We start from the raw sequence: 26,308 nt of genomic DNA, 5'->3' as shown, positions 1-26,308 counted from the left end.
ATCTGATATGCTTTCAGCTCTCTCTCCCAAGCTTTGGACGCCCTCAATGAATCTCTTACAGGCTGATTTTCTTTTTTTCATTGAGGCTGTCCTAGTTCTAGAACCTCATTACCAGTCCAAGTTCTCATTCCCAATCTCTTTCTTCCATTAAGGCATTCTACAAACTACTGGTAGCAGTAATCTTTCAATGGCTCTTATTGTATCAGTCTCTAATCAAACACCTTAAATGGCTCCCCAACACCTACTATTTAAAGTTCAAACCTCTTGGTATGTGATTCGCGGGCCTTTGATTTGCCACTATCCCTAAGTATTCTATACTTTATTCACAATGTCTGAACTGGGCTAAAAAATACATTGGTTATGTCCTACCACACCTGCTGAAGAAGCTACTGAGTATTTAAGACAGCTCAAATTCTATCTCCAAGTTACACCACCTCCCTTCACTCTTAATGTGTAGAAAGCACTTAACAACTTCTTTGTGGCATTGATGTCATTCTGCCTCGCTTTTAAAGGACATGGGCATTTCGTAATTTCATTAATAGGAAATATTAATGAAATTCATATGAAATTTATTAATATGCATATGATTAGCAGTAGGAATCTTATTTACTTATTTGTCCTCCATACAGTCTTTTTTTTTTTAATGAAAATTTGGAGATCTTTTATTTTGAACATCTTTCCTTGACCAAAGATACATAAAGTTCATGAGAAGCATCAGCAATCACATTTTAATTTATATACTCTTATCACCATCACTCAAGAAAAGAAAAAAAAAGGCCCCAAATCAGTTCCAGAACACATTAGCAAAATAGATTCCAAAAAAAATACTCCATAGCATCTTGAATATAGTAGACAATGCAGATTATATTCATTTGAAATTAGAGATTAAAATAGAGATTACGTCTCCAGGATCTGAGATAAAGTTTGCCCCTGCCTTATTTCTGAAGAAAAGATCTGGGAAACAAATAAGCTAAATAAACAATACTCTGTGTGTGTGTGTTGGGGGGGGTGCTTAATAAATGACTTAAAAGAAATCATTTCAAAACACTTTCATTTGAATTATTTTACAAAAATGAGCAATTCTACTCCTATGCCTATACTCAAGAGAATTGAAAACATATGTTCACACAAAAATTTGTACATGAATGTTCACAGCAGCATTATTCATAATAGTGGAAACAACTCAAATGTCCATCAACTGAAGAACGGATAAACAAAATGTGGAATACCCACACAATGGAGTAGAATTAAGCCATAAAATGGAATAAGTACTGATATACGCTACAACATGGATGACCCTTGGAAACATTACGCTAAGTGGAGAAGCCAGACACAAATGGCCGTATACTGTATGATTCCATTTATATGAAATATCCAGAATTGGCAAACCCACAGAGACAGAAAGTAAGTTAGTGGTTGCCAAGGGATGGAGGTAATTGAGAGTAACTGCTAACAGGTAGAGGGTTTCTTTTTTGGGGGTGATGAAAATATTCTGGAATTAGACGGTAGTGATGGTTGCACAACATTGTGAATACACTAAAAACCCGAATTGTACACTTTAAAATGATGGATTTTATGTTATGTGAATTTTAGCTTAACTAGAAAAAAAAAAAATAGTTGTGAGTTTTGTCTCCTGAATAACTTGATTTGGATTTGTGGTGTAACGGAAAAGAAGTCTCACCTTTGAATCAGGAAATCTAGGTTTAAGTTATTTCTGCGCTAACCAGCTGTGTGATCTTAAGGGCATTACTTAACTCTTCTGAGCCTCAACAGTCTCATCTATAAAGTGAGAACAATTAATGCCTCACAAAGTTGTGAGACTCATGAAATAAGGTGAAATCACTAATAAACTCCAAAGTCCTTCACAAATGAAAAACCTTATTGTTATTTTGTATACTTAAAATAATTTTAAAAAATCCTAAACTGTATTGACTAGGCCATGATTTCAACTTTTGATCACTGGCACGTTATCTAACCAGCTTTTATTGTCGTAGATGAATAGCATCCTGAATTTGTAGCAATTATCCTGTGGGCACCAGTAGTACAGTATGTCACAGACGTATTTAATTCTAATTTTCACAGTGAAAAGTAGCATGAAATGACGGTTATAAACAAAGGCACAGAACTGAGTTTCAGTCTAGGTTCTTCCACTGACCTTGAGCAAACACATAACTTCTCTGACTGTCAATGTACTGTAAAGTGTGCGTGTGCGTGCGTGTGCGTGTGTGTGAGAGACCTACCCAATAATAGGAGTTACAAGATTCATTGAGATATTTGTTATATAAGGCACATATTGCAATATCTGGTACCTAGCAAGCATTCAATAATCAGCAGTTATTATTATTTCCATTTTGTGGAGTAACAGGTTTAAATGATGGGTCTAAGTTTATGAGACAAATCCGAAGCATAACCAGGAATAAAGAATAGATATTTTGGACACTAGATCAGGTCATCAGGATAGGGGATGATTCAGTGCCCTTCCTATTGTTTTTCTAGCATCACATGGATCTTTACAGCATTGCGTTAGCCAAATAGTTTAATTTTTTGCTTATTAGTTAAAGAAAAGACATAGTCCTATTCAGCATTAGTATAAGGTCTGACACAAATAGATACTCAGTAAATATTTATTGAATAAACAAATGAATAAAGAGTATGTTATTACTGGCTGTATCTACAACCAAGCATCAACACAAAATCCAAAGCATTAACTAGACATTTCCAAATATCCATACTTTTACATATATAAAACATTTTATATTTTAAAAGTTCTCATTTGGGTGTCCTATCTGCTCTTTGGCATCAATACAAAGGAAGGCACATATTTTTTTAAAAAGGAGGGGGACTTCCCTGGTGGCGCAGTGGTTAAGAATCCGCCTGCCAATGCAGGGGACACGGGTTTGATCCCTGGTCTGGGAAGATCCCACATGCCACAGAGCAACTAAGCCCGTGCACCACAACTACTGAGCCTGTGCTCTAGAGCCCGCGAGTGACAACTACTGAGCCTGAATGCCACAGCTATTGAAGCCGGCGTGCCTAAAGCCCGTGCTCCGCAACCAGAGAAGCCACCGCAATGAGAAGCGCACGCACCTCAAAGAAGGGCAGTCCCCGCTCACCGCAACTAGAAGAAAGCCCTCGTGCAGCAAAGAAGACCCAATGCAGTCAAAAAAAAAAATCACCTGGGAAAGACAAATATAATATGATATCACTTATATGTGGAACCTAAAAAAAAAAAACAAAAAAACCGATACAAATGAACTTACATACAAAGCAGAAATAGACCCACCGAGGTAGAAAACAAATTTATTGTTACCAAAGGGGAAAGGGGGCAGAGAGGGATAAATTAGGAGTTTGGGATTAACATATACACACTACTATATATAAAACAGATAACCGACAAGGACCTACTATATAGCACAGGGAACTATACTCAATATTTTGTAATAACCTATGAGGGAAAAAAATCTAAAAAAAAGAGATATATATGTATGTATAACTGAATCACTTTGCTGTACACCTGAAACTAACACAGCATTGTAAATCACCTATACTTCAATTAAAAAAATAAATCACCTGGGAGTTTGCAGCAAAACAGTAAGAGCTGAAATAGGAAAAGTTGCAAATAGGAAGTAAACTTCACACAGGGTTTTGAAGAAAAGGTAAAATCTAAATAGGCAGAGAAAAGGGAGGAGGGCTTTTTGAGTGAAGTAAATAGTACCAGAGGCACAGACTTGAATCCGTACAGTGTTTGAGAGACAGACTGACTTCAACAGAGCAGAAAGAATGGGCCAAGGAACATAGGAAATGAAGTTGGATAAGAAGTGTGGGACAGATTAGAAAGGGCGTCAAAAATCCGGCAGAAGGGGTTAGATTTAATGTGGTGGAAAACAGGGAACCAATGAATCTTTCCGATAAGGGGAGAGACGTGCTGAAAGTAGTAGCATTTAAAGAAGGTTAATCAGGAAGAGTTGGAAAAAACAGACAGAAGTGATGGAAGGCAACTGTGGTAATCCAGGAATGAGGGGATAGGGGTCTGAGTGGGATAGGTGCACAAAGAGAGTGTATCTTAATGGCAGTGTGATGGGCCTTGAGACTGTAAAATTAGGGGGTACCAGAAACAAGGAAGAGGCATAGACTAATCCAGGGACTGGCTACCAGGTAAAGGGGTCATACCACAGATTAAGACCTGGACATTTCAAACACTAGCAATACATTCACAAGGCCTAAATGTTTTTCAAGTACCCTATTAAGTAGTTTCATTGTTTTGTTTAGTAAATTTACTGCAGGTGCTCCCCAAATTTCACAACTGCTTTGCTAACACAGCCCCATGAAAATCCACTTAGGTAAAAATTAGTTGTTTTTTCAATACAAAGTTAATTAACCCATTACAGGATATGAGCCCCCAGAGACTAACATGGTGAAAAGAGAAAAACATTCTTCTTTATACTCAAGTGTGTATTCTTTACGGTCTGGTCCTAGTCCCCCTCTGCCAAAAAAAACAAAAAAAACAAAAAAAAACCAACCCACCTCCAAAAAAACCCAACTTGTTATTTTTAGCTGATCTAAAATCTTGAAACATAATCCTGACTTCATCTGGTAGTGATCTAGTCAGAAGAAAACCAACTCTTGAGAAAATGAATTAAGAAATCAACACTTTGCCATGCTGCTTTCCTGAGTTGTGCTATCAAATTGGGAAGAAATTCTCTTAAGTGAAAAACAAGGAGAAAAATGTTACTAATGCTAAATTTAGCAGACTCATTTTTTTGACTAAATATTTAAGTCTACAGTCATCTCCTCCCCGCTTCCACTCTCCCCTTAGAATGAGTAGTAAGTACAGAAATGGCATAAAGAAGATTTATAGATTTCATTCACATGCTCCCACGGTCCTTTCAAATTCTATTATTGCAACGCTGACCCTACTACCTGTACATGATTGCATGCATTGTTTTATATCTCTTCTCATGATCATTTGCTAGTAGAGCTGTGAATAAGACTTGAAATGTCCCAAAATAGCAAAAATAACCCTATTTACTATCACTCACTGAGCTCTTCCTTTACCATGTGTGGCCAAACTTGTGCTTTTCGTACACAATCTCATTTAACCCTCACAGCAATCTTGTGAGGTAGGTACTATGATTATGCCCATTTTACAGTTGAAGAAATCGAGGCTTTGGGAGTTAAGGGATTTGTACAAGGTCACAAAGCTAGTGAGCTAGTAAGTGGCAGACGTGTGCATCTGACACGCTCTTGTGAATCATTAGATTATACTGCCAACCCCAAATATATGTGAGCGAAACCAAAAGTGAGAGATAAGGAACCAGGGCATGCTGTTCACTATGTAAAAGGGTTTGGGAGGAAGCATCAGTGACACAAATGGACAGATTCCCTGACTCATTTCTCACCTTTCCTTATACTGAAGACACTGCACTCTATTTCTGAAGGAGAGTGGGACACTGCTATGAAATGGGAGGGAACTGTCTCCTCTTGTAGTAGGACACATATTACATGACTGTTTCATGGTATTGACAGGGCCTCAATATCTTAATTTGATTCACAGTTAAAAAAAAAGTTACTTAGATCAGCCAGGCCAAGACGAATTAGGCTGATTAGTGACATAAGAATGCTTTAAAAAAGTGTTTTCTGGTTATTCCCTGGTGGTCCAGTGGTTAGGACTCCGCGCTTTCCCTGCCAAGGCCGTGGGTTCAATCCCTGGTCAGGGAACTAAGATCCCCCAAGCTGTGTGGTGTGGCCAAAAAACAAAAAAGTATTTTCTTGATAGAATTCCAGTGACCTGAGCAACCTACATAACTCCTACCAATGACCCTGAAATAGAAACTAGCTTTTTAAAAATACTTCTCAGTATATAACATATATTCATAAGAAAACACTCTTAAAAATAACTTTCCTCCTTATGCATCTGGGCAGAGATGTTATATTTCCTCCACAAAGCTTCCTTTTATGTTGCAACAGTAAGAATCTCAATTTCAAGCTGAACTAGAACAATTGAGAACTGCGAGCTCCTTCACAAGAGATGATTACTTTTAATAGTTTTTATATAAATTGTCTAAATATGACTGGACACTTTACATTTTAACTCCGCAACACTCTTCACTAGCGAGTAAAGCAGTTATAGTTTCAAGTTCTGTTTCCCCTCACCCCTCGCTTTTTTTCTGCTAACGCATGGTCTTTCACAAAAGAGTCAGTGGGATCTCTGTAGACTGCAGATAACGGATATGACCATGGTAAACTCAAGAAGATTTAGCACATGCCAAGTAATTCAGAAGCTTAAAACTTGTCATCTGTGTATGAAACCAGCAAACAGTTATAACTGGTTAAATAAACATGTACAAATTAATAGCACGCAATTAGTAACTACCACTTTTCCCTCCAACTAGTGGTGTTTTGGCAGGCAGCCATACAATCTGCAATAACCTGTCACTACTGTGAAGCCGCAGCAACTTCCTCTGCCCCACCCCCATGCAAACTCTGACTGGGATCCTTCTGGAGTGCTAATATAATGCTCAGACAATCATAAAAGTCCTCCTTATCTATGAATACCGAAATTTACCTAATTCATACTTTTAGGTCTATTAACATTCATAAATCTTAAGGAAAAAAAACATGCTATATGATCATATTTCAAAGATTATTTGAAGGTTTTAATTTCCTTTTTTATATGTAAGATAGAATAGCACCCCCAAATCAGTAATATCCACTGCAATGCTTCTTGAATGAAAATGTATCCTATGTACAACTATAAGACTTTAATTTACACATCTAACATACAAAATATTAGGAGTTTAGAAGTCAGGGTTATACACACTTCATTTAAACCTTGTTCCAAGAGCCTAGTAAATTTGGGAAAGATACTATTAAGGTAGCTTTCCTGGTTTATAAAATATTTTGCGTGAATTTTCCGACATACAAACTATGATATTAAAAATTTTATCTACTTGCCTACTTCATCTGATTTCATTTCACGGACTAGAGTAGTCCCACAAATTATTACCTCATGCCTAAGACATTTTAAGATATTTTATTTTTGTACTTTAATAAGTAACTACCCTTACATACTAAACAAAGAAAAAAATTACAAAACAAAGTAAATGTGATCAAATCTTCTGACTTTTCTGTCTCTAAATGTGGTATTACATTAAAAACAAACAAAAAAACAAACAAAAAAAAACTGTTCTGCTTTCCTTTTATCCCTTTCTGTAAAAGAAGAAAAATAGGAAGTGGCCTTGTTATTTTTTAAGATCTCCAGGATGAATAGTGTGCCATTTTGAGTAGCTTAATTTTGAAATACTGTCTTATAGTAATAATATCATTCATTACCATAAACTGCACCCATTTAATAAAGATGTCCTCAAATATATTTAAAATTTTTGTTTAAAAGACTCTTCTGACAAGATTTTGATGTTTTATTTGAGGCTCAGTATTTACCTTACTTACCTAGGAGTAAGGAAAAATCAAACACTTTGAAAAAAAATTCCCACTAATATTTATTTGTAGAATATCAAACTACAAATTAAAATAAATAGAGCATATGAATCCAGTGACTGTTGAGGTTGATTACTCTCAGCTGGACTTTGAGCTAAGGCCATAAACATTCACATGAAACTCAACAGAGTTTATTAGCTATGTTTAAACAGAAACCATATTTATAATAAAACATTAAATGTAAAACAAAACACCAAGCTTACTCTCAGTAGATCTTCTCAAATGCCTGTCCTACATTCCCAATCCAACATACTAAAGACTTTAAAAATTCTTTATTTAGCTACAGCAATCAGTTAAGATTGCCCCGGAGATGGCTTTCTTTAAAAGGCTGCCTCTTATTCACTTAGGAAAGATAAAACTGAACTACGCTTAAGTCATAAGAACAAGACCATGCTATCAGCACCTTCATCCTGAGAAAGGAAGTTATTACAGACACAGTTTTATAAATGAGGCTTACAGAGAATACTTCCTCGTCAGACAGTTAACGTCAACAGCATTTTATACAGCTTTACATTTCGACATTTTGTAAAGAACTTTCTAAAAATTCTTCCTGATTCTTTTCCTCCAGTCCCTACAACAGAGGAAAACTGGCTCAAGCTAAACAAATCTTACAGTTAAATTTACGAAATTCTATCAATGCCTACCGTTATGGTATCATGTAAATATCAGAACTGGTTGTTATTATGGATATCAGCTTAAGTTTTAGTTATTGCACACTTACGTACCCTGCATCTCCCCCTTTCCTGTGTGCCAGAGTGAGGTTTCAGGGGACACAACAATAGAAGGTAAAGAAATAACTTACTTAAAGTAGGACACCTTACCAATTCCTTGATAATGAAGAAAATGCCAGTAACCTTTCACATTTTAATTTTCATTTAAAGTTAATTCTCTTCTAAACTTATATTAAAAAAAAAAAAAAAAAACTCCAAGAAAACCTTGTACAATCCTAAAAAAAGGAACTGCAGATAAAAACAGCGGGACCTGGGCGCTGTTCATTACTATCGGTATTGCAAGCTGAAGTATTTCCTGTTACGACGCCCATCGGTTCCCACAGGTGCAACTGCCTATGGGTGTTGCCGATTCACCCTTCCTTTGGTAACTGAACCACTGAAGGAGATTTCAGGTTGGCACAATCAATGCTGAGAACTATTACGGCAGAACTACCTTGGGCTAACACCAAGAGCCTCCCAAACTAGGTTGATTGTGAATTGGTAATTACCCAATTCAAAAGGGCTGGAGAAAATTTATTTCAATACTTTCATGATTTTTCTAAGATGCATTGTTATTAGGAAGGTATGTGACTTCACTCAACAAATATGTATTAATTGCTTTCTCTGTGCAGAGCTCTGTTCTAAGCTCTAGGAACACAGTAATGAACAAAACAAAGTCCCTATGGTCATTCATACACCATGTAGTAGACTTTTGACTATTTCATATGTAATGAGAAAACTTCCATAAACGCAGAGACTAAAGAAATTTGTATGGAAATTTGGAAGGTCGATTGTAGTGCTTATTACTAAAAAGCACTGTAATTAAGGCCATGCCACCTTAAAATTAAAACAATTTTTCCAGAACCTAGTACATAAAAACAGAATTCTTTATGTTTTCAATGTTTGCAAAAGGCCAGGTTGGAGGCAGTGGCATATGTTCCAGCAGGGAAAAGGAAAAACTTCTCACCGTGAGTCACCAATGACTAAGTTCTTTCAATTCAAGCTTAAAGCACATTTCAAACCCAATTACTTATACATGCAGAAAACTGATAACCTCAAATTAACATCAGGAGCTTGATTTGACCAATTTTCAGGGTTAATATCAGCATATAAGAAAAACAAGTGAAGTGCTTTTAATGGGATAATGCCCCTGTACTGAATTTTGTTATAATTTTGGTCTTACAAGCCTTTACTGCCTAAGGGCCATTTTAGCAGCTTCCATTAGATTTTATTACAATGAACATAGCTTTCTTAGACTGTAGCCAGACTGGGACACGGTCATCTTGGATGTATGATGTCGTGGTAGGAATGGCTTTTACTTGTATTCAATAAAACAAAAATACACTAAATTCAAGGCTGCTCAAAAAAAAATGTAAAGCCCAGAGAATAAAATATACAGATAACCTCTACTCTTCCCAGACATACTTTACTTCCTTAGGATTTTACTTCCTATGTTTCAAATAACGAAACCTTCTTTTTAGCCAACAAATTGGAGGAATTCCCAGAGCCAAATTCATCTATTTAGTCCATCAATAAATCTTTATTGAGCAACTACTACATGCTAGGTAGGCACTGTTTTATGAGTTGGGGAGACAGCAATGAATAAAAAAAATCTCTGCTTTCATGGAGTCTAAATTCTAGTGTAGGGATATAAGACAAACGAAGACATAAATAAAATATCCGGTGTGTCAGAATGGTGTCCTCTCCCCAGTATGGCGAAGAATACAATATGAAAGATAAGGATAACAATGAGCTTATTTGTTCACAGTTGCAAGTTGCTTGTATCACAAAGTAAGGAACTGCCCTTTGGAAGACCAGGGTAATAGAGCTCTCCCAGCCTCCATCTCTGACTCAACTGATCACCACGTTCTGTTGCAAATGACAGAAAATCTTATTTCATTTGTTCCTAATACCTAGAGGAAGGAAAACAGACTTCCAAAGACCTGAAGTTGGAACCCATTCCTTACAGATAAAAACATCACTTAAGGAAACAAAACAACAAATCCCCAACACTCAGAGTCAAAGGTCACTTCGGGGAATATTATCATGCTGAATGTGGACATACAAGTTTCCAAATACTTGCTACCAGTGGCATCAATTTACCAACTGTCAGGATCAGAAGTAAGTTCTTCACTTAGGAATTATCCGTTATCTTCACTGGTAGCAATAATTATATTTAAACATTATTTTTGAACCTAAAACAAGTGTTTAAATTTAACGCGATTCGACAAATATTTATTGAACAGATACTAGTTACAAGACGCTTGGTTAGGTGTGTAAGACACCGTCCTTTTAAAATCAAGAAGATGGACATTTAGGAAGAATCAGACAAATACAAACCCTATAATGCATTATCACAGAGAATATTAGTGTAATAAGAAAATGTACAAAGTACTTAGGGAATTTAAAGGAGAGAGTAGCAAGAAAGATAATCAGAGAAGGGCCCAGGAAAGATGGCATTAAAAGTAGGTCTGGGGAATTCCCTGGCAGTCCAGTGGTTAGGACTTGGCGCTCTCACTGCCGGGGCCTGGGTTCCATCCCTGGTTAGGGAACTAAGATCATGCGAGCCACGCAGCACAGCCAAAAAAAAAGGTCTGAAATATGAGGAACAGAAAAGGCATTCTAGGGAAAAGAAATGGCAGGAACAAACGCCTGAAGGTGGCAAATCAGTAAGTGGTTGGCTGTAAGCAGGCTGTTCTGGCCGGGGCACAGGAGATAGATACAGATATATAGATACAGGTATAGATGGATTATGGGGCTATAGGAATCCCAAAGCCACAAAACAGGTTGATAAATCTGTACTGAATTTAGTAGGCCAAGGGGTATTAAAGGTTTTGAACATAGGAGTGACAAAATCAGAGCTGTACTTTACAGCAAAATAAGAGAGCAACAGTGTATATAGGAAGGATGAAAAAGAGAAGAAGGCTGGAAAATTGTCACAGTCCTTCCCTAGCCCATTATTAGGGCTCTCATTAGCTCTTTCTTGGACCTTTAAGAGGTATAAAATAAAAAGTGTCTTCAGTTGAAAAAACAGATCTAGGCCACAGTGGTCAAGTTTGTCACTGTCTGTATGGCCTTGGGAAGTCACTCACCCTAACTGAGTCTCAGTTTCCCTATGTATGAATCTCTTAATTATTCTTTTTGGAGCCAGGAGCTGTAGGATTCAGCAAGTGATTAGATACTGAGGGTAGAGCAAAAAACAGCACTAAAAAATTGTTTAAAGTGATTAAAATAATAAGCAGCTACCACTTATTAAACATTTCCTATGCATTTATCCCTGCATTTGGTGCTTTACATAAATTGCTTCATTTATTCCTTATAAGAATCTTGTGAGTTCTGTATTCTTATTTTATAGATGAGAGAATTGAGAGCTTTAAAGACTTAAGTAACTTAACAAGGGTAAGCCAGCTGGCATAGTGACGAAGCCAGAATAGGTGCCTAGGTCTCTCTGAGTCTGAGGCCCTTTCTCTTTCCAATGCAGAGTATCATGCTGTTTCTTACATGGCAGATAAATAATGCTAACATTTGTTCTTGTGTTCCAACAGAATCACTCTTTTAACACCCTTCTGATGTACTAAAAGCCCTCAGTGAGGATAAGAAACTAAGTGTGGAGAGCTTGAACCAAGATGGCGGAGTAGAAGGACGTGCTCTCACTCCCTCTTGCGAGAACACCAGAATCACAACTAACTGCTGAACAATCATCGACAGGAAGACACTTGAACTCACCAAAAAAGATACCCCACATCCAAAGACAAAGGAGAAGCCACAATGAGACGGTAGGAGGGGTGCAATCACAATAAAATCAAATCCCATAAGTGCTGGGTGGGTGACTCACAAACTGGAGAACATTTATACCACAGAAGCCCACCCACTGGAGTGAAGGTTCTGAGCCCCACGTCAGGCTTCCCAACCTGGGGGTCCGGCAACGGGAGGAGGAATTCCTAGAGAATCAGACTTTGAAGGCTAGTGGGATTTGATTGCAGGACTCTGACAGGACTGGGGGAAACAGAGACTCGACTCTTGGAGGGCACACACAAAGTAGTGTGCACATCGGGACCCAGGGAAGGAGCAGTGATCCCATGGGAGACTAAACCAGACCTACCTGCTAGTGTTGGAGGGTCTCCTGCAGAGGTGGGGGGTGGCTGTGGCTCACCCTGAGGACAAGGACACTGGCAGCAGAAGTTCTCGGAAGTACTCCTTGGCATGACCCCTCCAAGAATCCTCCATTAGCACCACCAAAGACCCCGGGTAGGCTCCAGTGTTGGGTTGCCTCAGGCCAAACAACCAGCAGGGAGGGAACCCAGCCCCAGCCATCAGCAGTCAAGTGGATTAAAGTTTTACTGAGCTCTGCCCACCAAAGCAACATCCAGCTCTACCCACCACCAGTCCCTCCCATTAGGAAACTTGCACAAGCCTCTTAGATAGCCTCATCCACCAGAGGGCAGACAGCAGAAGCAAGAAAACTACAATCCTGCAGCCTGTGGAACAAAAACCACATCCACAGAAAGATAGACAAGATGAAAAGGCAGAAGGCTATGTACCAGATGAAGGAACAAGATAAAACCCCAGAAAAACAACTAAATGAAGTGGAGATAGGCAACCTTCCGGAAAAAGAATTCAGAATAATGATAGAGAAGATGATCCAGGACCTTGGAAAAAGAATGGAGGCAAAGATCGAGAAGATGCAAGAAATGTTTAACAAAGACCTAGAAAAATTAAAGAACAAAGAAAAAGAGATGAACAATACAATAACTGAAATGAAAACTACACTAGAAGGAATCAATAGCAGGATAACTGAGACAGAAGAACGGATAAGTGACCTGGAAGACAGAATGGTGGAATTCACTGCTGCGGAACAGAATAAAGAAAAAAGAATGAAAAGAAATGAAGACAGCCTAAGATACCTCTGGGACAACATTAAACGCAACAACATTCGCATTATAGGGGTCCCAGAAGGAGAAGAGAGAGAGAAAGGACCCGAGAAAATATTTGAAGAGCTTATAGTCGAAAACTTCCCTAACATGGGAAAGGAAATAGCCACCCAAGTCCAGGAAGCTCAGAGAGTCCCATAAAGGATAAACCCAAGGAGAAACACGTCAAGACACATAATAATAAAATTGGCAAAAGTTAAAGACAAAGAAAAATTATTGAAAGCAGCAAGGAAAAAATGACAAATAACATGCAAGGGAACTCCCATAAGGTTAACAGCTGATTTCTCAGCAGAAACTCCACAAGCCAGAAGGGAGTGGCATGATATACTTAAAGTGATGAAAGAGAAGAACCTACAACCAAGATTACTCTACCGGGCAAGGATCTCATTCAGATTAGATGGAGAAATCAAAAGCTTTACAGACAAGCAAAAGCTAAGAGAATTCAGCACCACCAAACCAGCTCTCCAACAAATGCTAAAGGAACTTCTCTAAGTAGGAAACACAAGAGAAGAAAAGGACATACAAAAGAAACCCAAAACAATTAAGAAAATGGTCATAGGAACATACATATCGATAATTACCTTAAATGTGAATGGATTAAATGCTCCAACCAAAAGACACAGGCTTGCTGAATGGATACAAAATCAAGACCCAGATATATGCTGTCTACAAGAGACCCACTTCAGACCTAGGGACACATACAGACTGAAAGTGAGGGGATGGAAAAAGATATTCCATGCAAATGGAAATCAAAAGAAAGCTGGAGAGGGAGGGAGATGCAAGAGGGAAGAGATATGGGAACATATGTATCATATGTATATGTATAACTGATTCACTTTATTATAAAGTAGAAACTAACACACCATTGTAAAGCAATTATACTCCAATAAAGATGTTAAAAAAAAAAAAGAAAGCTGGAGTAACAATACTCATATCAGATAAAATAGACTTTAAAATAAAGAATGTTATAAGAGACAAGGACGGACACTACATAATGATCAAGGGATCAATCCAAGAAGAAGATATAACAATTATAAATACATATGCACCCAACATAGGAGCAACTCAATACATAAGGCAACTGCTAACAGCTATAAAAGAGGAAATCGACAATAACACAATAATAGTGGGAGACTTTAACACCTCACTTACACCAGTGGACAGATCATCCAACATGAAAATAAATAAGGAAACAGAAGCTTTAAATGACACAATAGACCAGACAAATTTAATTGATATTTATAGGACATTCCATCCGAAAACAGCAGACTACACTTTCTTCTCAAGTGCACACGGAACATTCTCCAGGATAGATCACATCTTGGGTCACAAATCAAGCCTCAGTAAACTTAAGAAAATTGAAATCATATCAGGCATCTTCTCTGACCACAACGCTATGAGATTAGAAATCAATTACAGGGAAAAAAACGTAAAAAACACAAACACATGGAGGCTAAATAATACGTTACTAAATAACCAAGAGATCACTGAAGAAATCAAAGAGGAAATAAAAAAATACCTAGAGACAAATAACAATGAAAACACGACAATCCAAAACCTATGGGATGCAGCAAAAGCAGTTCTAAGAGGGAAGTTTATAGCTATACAAGCCTACCTCAAGAAACAAGAAAAATCTCAGATAAACAATCTAACCTTACACCTAAAGGAACTAGAGAAAGAAGAACAAACAAAACCCAAAGTTAGCAGAAGGAAAGAAATCACAAAGATCAGAGCAAAAATAAATGAAATGGAAACAAAGAAAACAATAGCAAAGATCAATAAAACTAAAAGCTGGTTCTTTGAGAAGATAAACAAAATTGATAAACCATTAGCCAGACTTATCAAGAAAAAGAGGGAGAGGACTCAAGTCAATAAAATTAGAAATGAAAAAGGAGAAGTTACAACAGACACTGCAGAAATACAAAGCATCCTAAGAGACTACTACAAGCAACACAATGCCAATAAAATGGACAATCTGGAAGAAATGGACAAATTCTTAGAAAAGTATAACCTTCCAAGACTGAACCAGGAAGAAATAGAAGAAATGAACAGACCAATCACAAGTAATGAAATTGAAACTGTGATTAAAAATCTTCCAACAAACAAAAGTCCAGGACCAGATGGTTTCACAGGTGAATTCTATCGAACATTTAGAGAAGAGCTAACACCCATCCTTCCCAAACTCTTCCAAAAAACTGCAGAGGAAGGAACACTCCCAAACTCATTCTATGAGGCCACCCTCACCCTGATACCAAAACCAGACAAAGATACTACAAAAAAGAAAATTACAGACCAATATCACTGATGAATATAGATGCAAAAATCCTCAACAAAATACTAGCAAACAGAATCCAACAACACATTAAAAGGATCATACACCACGATTGAGTGGGATTTATCCCAGGGATGCAAGGATTCTTCAATATACGCAAATCAAACAATGTGATACACCCTATTAACAAACTGAAGAAGAAAATCCATATGATCATCTCAATAGATACAGAAAAAGCTTTTGACAAAATTCACCACCCATTTATGATGAAAACTCTCCAGAAAGTGGGCATAGAGGGAACCTACCTCAACATAATAAAGGCCATATATGACAAACCCACAGCAAACATCATTCTCAATGGTGAAAAACTGAAAGCATTTCCGCTAAGATCAGGAACAAGATAAGGATGTCCACTCTCACTACTATTATTCAACACAGTTTTGGAAGTCCTAGCCATGGCAATCAGAGAAGAAAAAGAAATAAAAGGAATACAAATTGGAAAAGAAGAAGTAAAGCTGTCACTGTTTGCAGATGACATGATATTATATATAGAGAATCCTAAAGATGCCACCAGAAAACTTCTAGAGTTAATCAATGAATGTCGTAAAGCTGCAGGATACAAAGTTAATGCACAGAAATCTCTTGCATTCCTATACACTAATGATGAAAAATCTGAAAGAGAAATTAAGGAAACACTCCCATTTACCATTGCAACAAAAAAGAATAAAATACCTAGGAATAAACCTACTTAGGGAGACAAAAAACCTGTATGCAGAAAACTATAAGACACTGATGAAAGAAATTAAAGATGATACCAACAGATGGAGAGATATACCATGTTCTTGGATTGGAAGAATCAATATTGTGGAAATGACTATACTACCCAAAGCAATCTACAGATTCAATGCATTCCCTATCAAATTACCAATGGCATTTTTTACAGAACTAGAACAAAAAATCTTAAAATTTGTATGGAGACACAAAAGGCCCCAAATAGCCAAAGCAGTCTTGAGGGAAAAAAGCGGAGCTGGAGAAATCAGACTCCCTGACTTCAGACTATACTACAAAGCTACAGTAATCAAGATAATATGGTACTGGCACAAAAACAGAAATATAGATCAATGGAACAGGATAGAAAGCCCAGAGATAAACCCACGCACCTACGGTCAGCTAATCTACGACAAAGGAGGCAAGGATACATAATGGAGAAAAGACAGTCTCTTCAATAAGTGGTGCTGGGAAAACAGGACAGCTACATGTAAAAGAATGAAATTAGAACACTCCCTAACACCATACACAAAAATAAACTCAAAATGGATTAGAGACCTAAATGTAAGACTGGACACTATAAAACTCTTAGAGGAAAACATAGGAAGAACACTCTTTGACATCAATCACAGCAAGATCTTTTTTGATCCACCTCCTAGAGTAATGGAAATAAAAACAAAAATAAATAAATGGGACCTAATGAAACTTCCAAGCTTTTGCACAGCAAAGGAAACCATAAACAAGACAAAAAGACAACCCTCAGAATGGGAGAAAATATTTGCAAACTAATCAATGGACAAAGGATTAATCTCCAAAATATATAAACAGCTCATGCAGCTCAATATTAAAAAAACAAACAACCCAATCCAACAAAGGGCAGAAGAACTAAATAGACATTTCTGCAAAGAAGACATATAGATGGCCAAGAAGCACATGAAAAGCTGCTCAACATCACTAATTATTAGAGAAATGCAAATCAAAACTACAATGAGGTATCACCTCACACCAGTTAGAATGGGCATCATCAGAAAATCTACAAACAGCAAATACTGGAGAGGGTGTGGAGAAAAGGGAACCCTCTTACACTGTTGGTGGGAATGTAAATTGATACAGCCACTATGGAAAAGAGTATGGAGGTTCCTTAAAAAACTAAAAATAGAATTACCATACGATCCAGCAATCCCACTACTGGGCATATACCCAGAGAAACCATAATTCAAAAAGACACATGCACCGCAATGTTCGTTGCAGCACTATTTACAATAGCTAGGTCATGGAAGCAACCTAAATGCCCATCAACAGACGAATGGATCAAGAAGTTGTGGTACATATATACAATGGAATATTACTCAGCCATAAAAGGGAACAAAATTGGGTTATTTGTTGAGACGTGGATCGATCTAGAGACTGTCATACAGAGTGAAGTCAGAAAGAGAAAAACCAATATCGTATGTTAACGCATATATTTGGAACCTAGAAAAATGGTACAGATTAATCGGTTTGCAGGGCAGAAATTGAGACAAAGATGTAGAGAACAAACGTATGGACACCAAGGGGGGAAAGCGGTGGGGGGTTGGGGGTGGTGGTCTGATGAATTGGGAGATTGGGATTGACATGTATACACTGATGTGTATAAAACTGATGACTAATAAGAACCTGCTGTATAATAAATAAATAAATAAATAAATACATAAAATTCTAAAAAAAAAGAAACTAAATGTGAACATAAATATAATCTACTAATTTGGTGATTATTAATTCATTCACTCACTCAGTTGACATCTAGTGAGCATCCTTCACACTCTGTGCCTGGTACTATACTTGGCGTGGGGATGCAAAGATGAACAAGACCATCTCTAACCTCAACATGCTCACAAATTTGTGAAAGACAAACACACGTAAACAAGGAACTGGTGTACAATGACAGAAGAGAAATTTGCACAAGAGACAAGGGACGCATAGAGGTACATGAAGTATAATGTAATTTTGTATCTCTGCTATTAAGTCTTGACCTAGATCAGCTAAAAACTATATTTATGTGGTTTTGGGAAATATTTGTGTATATACACACAAAGCCTTCAAGAAGTAAAGGCTAATGTTCACAATAGAATGGAAAATTGGCCATGAACTCCAATTCTGTTTTGTGTGCCTACTCCCAAGACTAATGAGGTTATTAGTTTATTTAAGAGAGCATTCTTCCTTGATTAGTGCCATCTATTGTAATGGGTAAATAAAATGTATTTGAATTGTCATAAGCCTTGATTGCTACGGACCAAAGCCAGTGTCATTAGACAGAAAGTGACACATATAAAAATAAATACTGCACAGAGTCCTAGTTTGATTTGGAAATAAAAGGTTATCCCGTTGCCCATCAAAAATAGTGGAAGGAAGTAAAATTGAAGTCTTCCAATGAGTACTTTGATAATTGACTAAAATAATAAGCATAACAAATATGGGGTTGATTTTGCTATCCATTATTTTCACTGAGGCCAGGGGTGAGGTGAAAGGGCCCCAAACACTAGACACCAGCATGTCAATTCCCAGAGTTAGGAGCTAAAGCCACATGGGCCACATGGGAGTAGGTTTTGCTAGCTGTAAAATGTTTATTCCAAGGCATGTTCCTTTTCTCACTCACTCTGGGGGTGATAAATGTGTATTTGTGAGATAGACCATGGTTAGGAGCAGATCTGTGTTAAATCAAAAAACTGACCCCATGTCATTCTGTTGTAAAACAGAAATAATTTACAAAGACTTTAAATATACTCCAATGTCTCTAACAAATCTCAGGTCAGGCAGAAAAAATTGCATTAGGTTGATTTATAAAGTATTTAGGTAACTTTAACAACATGTACCTGGAATGATAAAATTTATCAATTTAATTCCTACTATCATAAAAATTCTGAATACTTGTTTTTAACTTGGTTGCCCATAGCTTGTAAATGAGTTACATCACATTTTGGCCCATAAATTCAACACATCTAATCCATAATTAGTTAGACATTAATTTTTTTTTACTAAGGTCACTCTAAATTTAAGAATAGTAACAAACTTTTAATGTATCCTCACAAATGACAAAGTAACCAATTAAATGGATGTTATAATTAAATAATCACAAAACTAAACTGTACATTATCCCATAACTCAAAATTACTAATTCAAAACTATCCTCTCTAATTGATGGGAATCTCTCACTGAAGATTGAAAGGAAGTCTTTGCTTAGGACAGTCACAAAGCACTTTTCGATGGAAGCTTTCCCTCTGTCTGCCTGTCTGTCTGTCAGTGTCCTTTCTTTTTCGGGGGAGGGAAGAAACAAAGACTGGAAGAAAAGACTATAAAGGAAAGATGCTTTTAATGGCTCTAAAATAAACTCTAAATAAATAGACTCTAAAGTAAAAGTACCAATAGTTACTTTTCATTCATTCTCCCATACCACTGAAACCAACAAGTATGAACACTGACAAGCAATGAGAACTTTTATTCAGGTTGGCTTAAACATTAAACCAAATTAGATATCAAGGTAGACTCTGAGATTACAATGGTTTGACTGTATATGACTCAAGTGGTAAAGAAAGTATAAAGTGGGTTATTGTATTTACTGGGCACTACTTGCATCCTGCTAAACTAAGACTAAGGATAGTTTAAGAACTCTGCACCAAAAAGAACTTGCATTCTCTGGTGGCTATAACCATTCATATGGAAGTGTAAGGCTCCTTCTTAACCTCTTCTTTTGATTATATTTTTCAATTGAAAAGAAAGAGTTAAAATGAGCATAGGTGTAACTAATTTACATATTAATAGCTTCTCAAAATGTAGTTTTATTTTGTGAAACAAATGAAAATAAATTCCCACAGAATTCCTACGCTCCTAACCTACCCCCCCCACCCTACCCCCTGTCCCTGGGAATAGTTACTATAGACCCTTCCTATCACTAAAAACTTTATTACAGTGACACTTTTCATTTGCACCAGACAGAAATGAGCTAACAAGCATGAAGGAAGAGCTTATCTGCTCAAACATTTAAACATTTCTATTACTTTGCAGAATTATTGTTACTGAGATTTCCAATCCTTCCAAAGACCATTTCCTATGTTACATGCCCTACATAATGAATACATGCCCCTTGTAAATAACCCTCTTGAGTTAACTGACCTTACTTTTACTTGAATTCTACCTAGGGTTCTGGAAAAATAAATTTAATGTAAAAAAAGTTACACTTAATACATCTTAAATATAGTGTCTCATATTTTAAATTTGTATTTGTGTATTTACTGTTGTTCCCCTCACCTCCATAACTTCTGTTTCTTAGGGGAGGACGGCTAGTTGGTGGAATTTTAATAACCACACCAAGCTCCACGCTCTCTGAAACCATATAAAAACTGTTTTGCATCAGGTAATATCAAATAAGAATCCTCAAGTGACACATTCCCTCTACTTATTATCACCCTGATGTAAGATGTCTTCAGTAATTTTTGTCTTGGATTTAAATAGGCAGTTCTCTGTAAGCCTTCTACACTATGTCTTTGGGAAACAGTACAGCATTCCTTTCTTCCTCTTAGTTGCCCATTACTGAACACGGGCAAAGGCTTCCAATAAGACATTATTCTAAACCTGAAACAAAGAAGATATCTACATAACTGCAAAATGACACAGTAACTACATTCCCTAGTGTTTCCCCCAAACCATCATTTTCTAAGTCTGCTTCTATGAAAAAGAAACTCGTCGCAAAGATACGGGGTGAGGAGAAGCAACACACAGAGAAAAAGAGGTTAAAAAATTCAAATGCAAAACTGCTGGGTGCAACCATAACAAAGCGTGTGCATTCAAGAGAACATTCGAGAGGTAGTCGGGGCGGTATTAACATATCCTAAGTACTCCAAACAACTAGCCTGGTCATTAGTTTAATTTTCATATACGTCAAAGTAGGAGGCTGCCCCCCAATTCCCACCCCCTATCGCTTTCCACTATTTGTTTCAGCATTTTAATAGACACACACTTGCCTCCCACCAGCGCGTACAGTGTCCGGTTTAAATAGGTTTATCTCTCTCCTTAGCTTGTCCTGGAATTATGTCTAAAACTCAGTCCTGGTAGCTTTTAGAATTAGAAATCTAATCGGAAAGTGCTGTTAGTTTGGCGACTCCAAAACCTCTTTTCAAAATTTAGTTTGATCTTCCAACTATCTTTCCAACACATCAAAGATAAACAGTCCAACTTAGTATATAGTTCCTTTGAGTCTGCATTGTAAACACTGATACGGACGTGCTGCCGAACCTGAAAAAGTTTCTGAGCTCCCTGCTGAGCCGAAGTGAAAAAGACAGGGTCTATCAAAATAAACAGCCTAATTAATCCAAAACTTGCATCTCCGAAAGGGTCCCTTTCCCTTTCCACTTGGTTTGTGGTGAGTTAAAGAAGCCCTCTCCAACTTTTTACATCCTGATGAAGCTATCGAGGTCAGGAAGCCCCTCACTTTCAAGGCATCCAAGCCCAACTCGGAGAAACAAACGGGAAGCCAGGGGGCCAGTGAGCAGAGGTCCCCAGCCCCTCGCTACTGCCCTTTCCAAGATCCCCGCGCTTCGGCCAGACCCTCCAGCCTGCGCGTTCTCCTAGAAGATGTCTCATTACATAATCCCCTTTCCTTAGAGTCACCCAGAATCACAGGGGCTCAGGCGGTCCTCCGTCTCCCACTCCGCCCTTAGGAAGCTCGGCTGAGTGCACCCGGGGAGCGGCGGCCGGCTGTCCCGACTCACCCGGCGCCGCGACCCGGACCCAGGCCCCCTCTCCTCACCCACGCAGGGTGGGGCCGCGCCTCCACCGCACGCCCCCCGGGTCCCCCCTCAGACCCGGGTCTCCAGCCCCCGCGGGTCCCCCGTGACAGTCGCTGTGCCAGCCCCCGTAGGGGTCCCCTAACACACCTGCTGTCCCAAGCCCTCTCGGGGTCCCCTTGCCGCTGAGAGCCGCTGTCCTTGCCCATTTCAGGGTCCCCTCCCTTGAGAACCACTGTTCTGGCTCCTCTGGGGGTGCCCCCTCAGACCCACTGTTCCAGCCCTTCTGGGGGTCCCCTCCCTTCACACCCGCTCTGTCCCAAGTCCTCTCGGAGTCCCCCTCTCAGACCCGCGGGGCCGGCCCCTCTGGGGGTCTCCTCTCCACAGTCCAGACTGTCAAACCCACTCCCGGAATTCCCTTCACTCGGGTCCTCGCCGACCCCACCCCGCCCTGGGTCCCCCCGCCCCGACTCACTCTGTCACCTCCCCGCGCCCCGGTGCTCTCACCTCAGACCTGCTGTCACCACCCCGGGCCCGGCGTCGCCGCCGCCGCTTCCTCTCCCACACTTGTTACCGAGTCGCTCTTCTGCCGCTTGTTCCCCGGTGGATCCCCGGGTCCAGTCGTTGAGTGTCGGGTCCGGCCGCGCGGAACCTCCGCCCGCGGTCTCCGCGTCGGGTCCCACTCTCTCACACAGGTCCCCACAGCCGCCGCCACCACCGGGAGCCACACAGACCCTCCCGCGGCCGCCGCTGCTGCTGTCCGAGGTGCGGCTCCTGCCAGGGGTGGCCAATCGCACCCGACTGCGCCGAGCGCGCTCCGCCCAGCCGTCCCAGCCCGCCCGCCCCCTGCCCCCTGCCCCCGACCACGCCCCCAGCCAGGCTCCGATAGGCTCTCTACTGACCTTCCCTGATCGCGGGGCGCAGACCTGGGGCCGGATATAGGTACTTGATTGGAGGTGCCTGGGAAGCCGAGCTGTCGATGGCGCCCGAGGATTGGCGAAGTTGAAGGTGGGCGGTGCGGGACGGGGCGGGGTTTCCTCAGATGCGGAAGACCTTGCAACTTCAGTTACCCACTGGCCCGCCTCGGGTGCGGTCTGCCTTGTTTGTGCTGAGTTGGGGTCAAAGTTCATGGCACTCCTCACTGAGCCTTTACTTTTCTTGGGAGACTCCCAGAGACCAAGGCCCTCTGGGACTCCCTGGGACCACCATGTTAGAGCCTTTGGGGCCCCCATTCCCTCGTTAGACCTGGCACAGCTTTCTAAGTAATTCTGCCATAAATTAATAATGGCATTTATTTACTCAGGACTTGTAAATATTTCCTGGATTTAAAGTCTTTTATATCTTTGGCAAGGGAGTTGCCCTTACTTGCACTGCGTTCAACAGACGTTAGTTTGATGCTGTTGGGGGAAAAAAAATCTATATACTAGATGCATACTCAGCACACTTAGGCATTCAACACTGACGGGGCACATTTTGATAGGTACAAGGACAAAGCTTAAGAAATACTCACTTTGTGGGTTATGATAATCATGTTGACAAGTAGGAACAGGAACTGTGTGGTAGGGGAACCCTTGTTAGCTTTAGCAAGGCTTCAATAAGCCTGTTCAACATATTCTTTTTCAGGGCCACAGGAAATGATTTTAATGATTTTGTGGGAACTAATGGCCAAAGTATAATGAACTTTGACCCAAGGGCAACTTGTGATAACCAGAGACTCATCTTGACCCAAGCTGCAAGATGGAGCTTGCCAGGGGTGAAAGTGCATGGTGTTAACTTGGAGCCATTCTTCATATATTTTTTGTGAAACTGGATATGTTGATTAAATCAATACTGGAAACTGAAAACTGCTACCTTCACCCCTAAATCCGAAAGTTTATGAACTTTGTGAAGACATTGTTTCACTTCAGGAACACCGTTTGTTCCTAAGCATTGTCAGATGTATACAGGACTTAGCTCTTAGAAAACTTTCCATCATTAACTCTTTTTTAACTCCTAACAAAATTTGTGTTCTAAACACTATTGATGTTTTTCCTAGTGTTTTAAAATCATACCCATTCCAATTAAGATGCTCCCCTTTAAGATTTGAGTGTTAGGGTATGTAGAGAGGGCCTGTAGAAGAGTGCTGGCAGTACTTCCTCTAAAATGAATTTGGATGTAGATGTCTCCTGAGCGATGTGACTGAGTGCCATTTTGGGAAGCGATGTAGAGAGATTTCAAGGTGGTAAAAAGGGAACTTGGTTTTAAGGGAACTTGATTTTTACAGACCTCGAGAAAGACTGTCCAAAATCATATTAGACAACTATAAAAGTTGGGTAAGACTAAAGTCATGAGAGAATTTTGTTGACTAGGTCCTCCTCCTTTACTGAGTGTTTATTAGTTAAAAGCTCATGCTACCAGTTGCAACATGGACAGAAGAAATGGGGTAGATTTTCACAACGCAAGTATTCAGTTCTGTCTAGTCATATAAAAAAATGCATGATCATTAACAGATGTCATTTGCAGCCAAGAAGACAAAATGTGGGGCTTCCCTGGTGGCGCAGTGGATAAGACTCTGCGCTCACAATGCAGGGGGCCCAGGTTCGATCCCTGGTCAGGGATCCCACATGCATGCTGCAACTAAGAGTTCGCATGCCACAACTAAGGAGCCCACATGCCGCAACTAAGACCCTGTGCAACCAAATAAATAAATAAATAAATAAATATTTTTTAAAAAAGAAGACAAAATGTAAGCAAGATAAAAATGCCAGTGTCTTGAAAGGAAACCAATTAGCAATGATATCAACTCTTTTTAAAAAAAAATTCGATATATCGTATTGATGAACTCTAATTTTTAAAATGTTGGTGCTTGGTTTGGTCTATGATTATTGCTATTGATGGAAACGCAAGTTGCTCAAGATAGTCAATTACAAATAATTTAGACGTGACCTAACAGCATAAAGAAAGAAAATGACTTCATCCTTTGGACAAGAGACAGCTTTGAAATTCTAGTTTAAATGTTGACGGTGGACCTACAGGGAGCCATGAGAATGCCTCTTATTGAGCATCGCAGCATTCCATTCTGAAAATTCTTGAGTTTTGTTGGGAGGAAGAACCCCTCACAAGTACAGGCAAGATTTTAATTACAACAAGGTAGAAAATAAGAAATGTTAAAATAAATGGGATGAGAATATATTTTTTCACTTTGAGGAGACTCTGTGGGGGCCAATTCAGAGATAAATTTGGTCACGAAGGATCTGAGAATCAGAATACTGGGTTCCAGTCTGGCTTTTACATCTGTGTTCACGTTTACTGCTTGTATGTTACTTTTTTTTCTATGGAGACTTGGGTGCAACGTAAAGAGTAGGGTTACTTTGGACAAACCATTAACCATCTCTGGGCCCTTTTATCCCTTTTCTTGCTACACACACCAAGACAAAGGACATCCTCAATTTGTTCATTAAGCAAAGCTTATAACACCGTGCCCCCTTCTACTCAGAGATAATCACACAAATTCATGCAGATATTCAACTCTCTTGTTTTCCGGGTTACCAGCTAGCACCTTCCTTTCCTGAGCCTAATTAACTTTCTGCAGGCAAATGTTCCACTTGCTCAGTTGAGAGTTGGTTAGCAAGTTATTGGATTGGGGAAAACCACCTTTTAAAAAATTTATATTCTGAGAAATATGAGGCAGCTGTACTGTAGAGGACCTGGGTCTGAGAGTCTAAACAAGGCAGCCTGGACGCTTTTTTTAAAAAAAGACAATTGACAGCTCTTTTCTTATCTGTAAAATCGGGATAATACCGTATTGAACAAACCTACACAAAAAGAAAGGACTCCCACCGACTGGGAAAATACAGTTTTGCCGACCCCAGGATGGAATATTAGCATCCTCGTTTTTATTTTAGTTTTTAATAAAGCTCTAATCAGTCAGGGGAGGAGCCACGCTCCTTTTCTTCGGGATGATCACGCGAACTCTAAATGTCTAGGTTTCCCGACCTGTAAATGGGATGGTTCATGTCGTTCACCTGTTTAAATTAAAGAGACCACCTCCACCTGCCAAGAGCCCTTCAAATCTTCTGCCTCCTAAGTCCCTAAAAAAAAAAAACCTCTTTAGTTTTGGCTCCAGGCGCCGCCTAGCGGCTGTGTTCGGAAGTGGCCTCTGAGCTTCGGGGTCCTGCCGCGGTTGGGCCTACCCAAGGATTTGCCTAACTCCAGAGAGCCTGTCTCCGCCATTCTCCACTACCCGTTGAGGATTTTAAAGACGGCGACGAAGGAGATGGGGTTAAGGCGAAGGGGGCGTCAGGCGGCCTCTCCACTCCCTCTAGGATGGCGGAGTCAGGCGGTCCTCAGGCAGCTCCCGACCCGGAAGTCGCCGCCGGCGCGAGGCCCCCG

The 26,308-nt window shown here is 39.5% G+C and overlaps 1 protein-coding gene across 3 annotated transcripts in view; it reads right to left on the bottom strand.

The window, feature by feature from the left end:
• Nucleotides 1–22,729, bottom strand: part of TAOK3 (TAO kinase 3) — a 182,800-nt gene extending 160,071 nt beyond the window's left edge. For 2 of the 3 annotated variants that reach the window (XM_059894253.1, XM_059894254.1), the window contains exon 1: nucleotides 22,445–22,729. The gene's annotated coding sequence lies outside the window, so the exon portion shown is untranslated. Of the gene's footprint in view, nucleotides 1–3,087; nucleotides 3,154–22,444 lie in introns of those variants that run through there. The other variant, XM_059894255.1, reaches the window with a different exon arrangement.
• Nucleotides 22,730–26,308: the final 3,579 nt, after the last annotated feature.

This window comes from Balaenoptera ricei, chromosome 14 (assembly GCF_028023285.1).
Source record: "Balaenoptera ricei isolate mBalRic1 chromosome 14, mBalRic1.hap2, whole genome shotgun sequence".
Classification (NCBI taxonomy): domain Eukaryota; kingdom Metazoa; phylum Chordata; class Mammalia; order Artiodactyla; family Balaenopteridae; genus Balaenoptera; species Balaenoptera ricei.
This window is presented reverse-complemented; position numbering and strand designations above follow the sequence as displayed.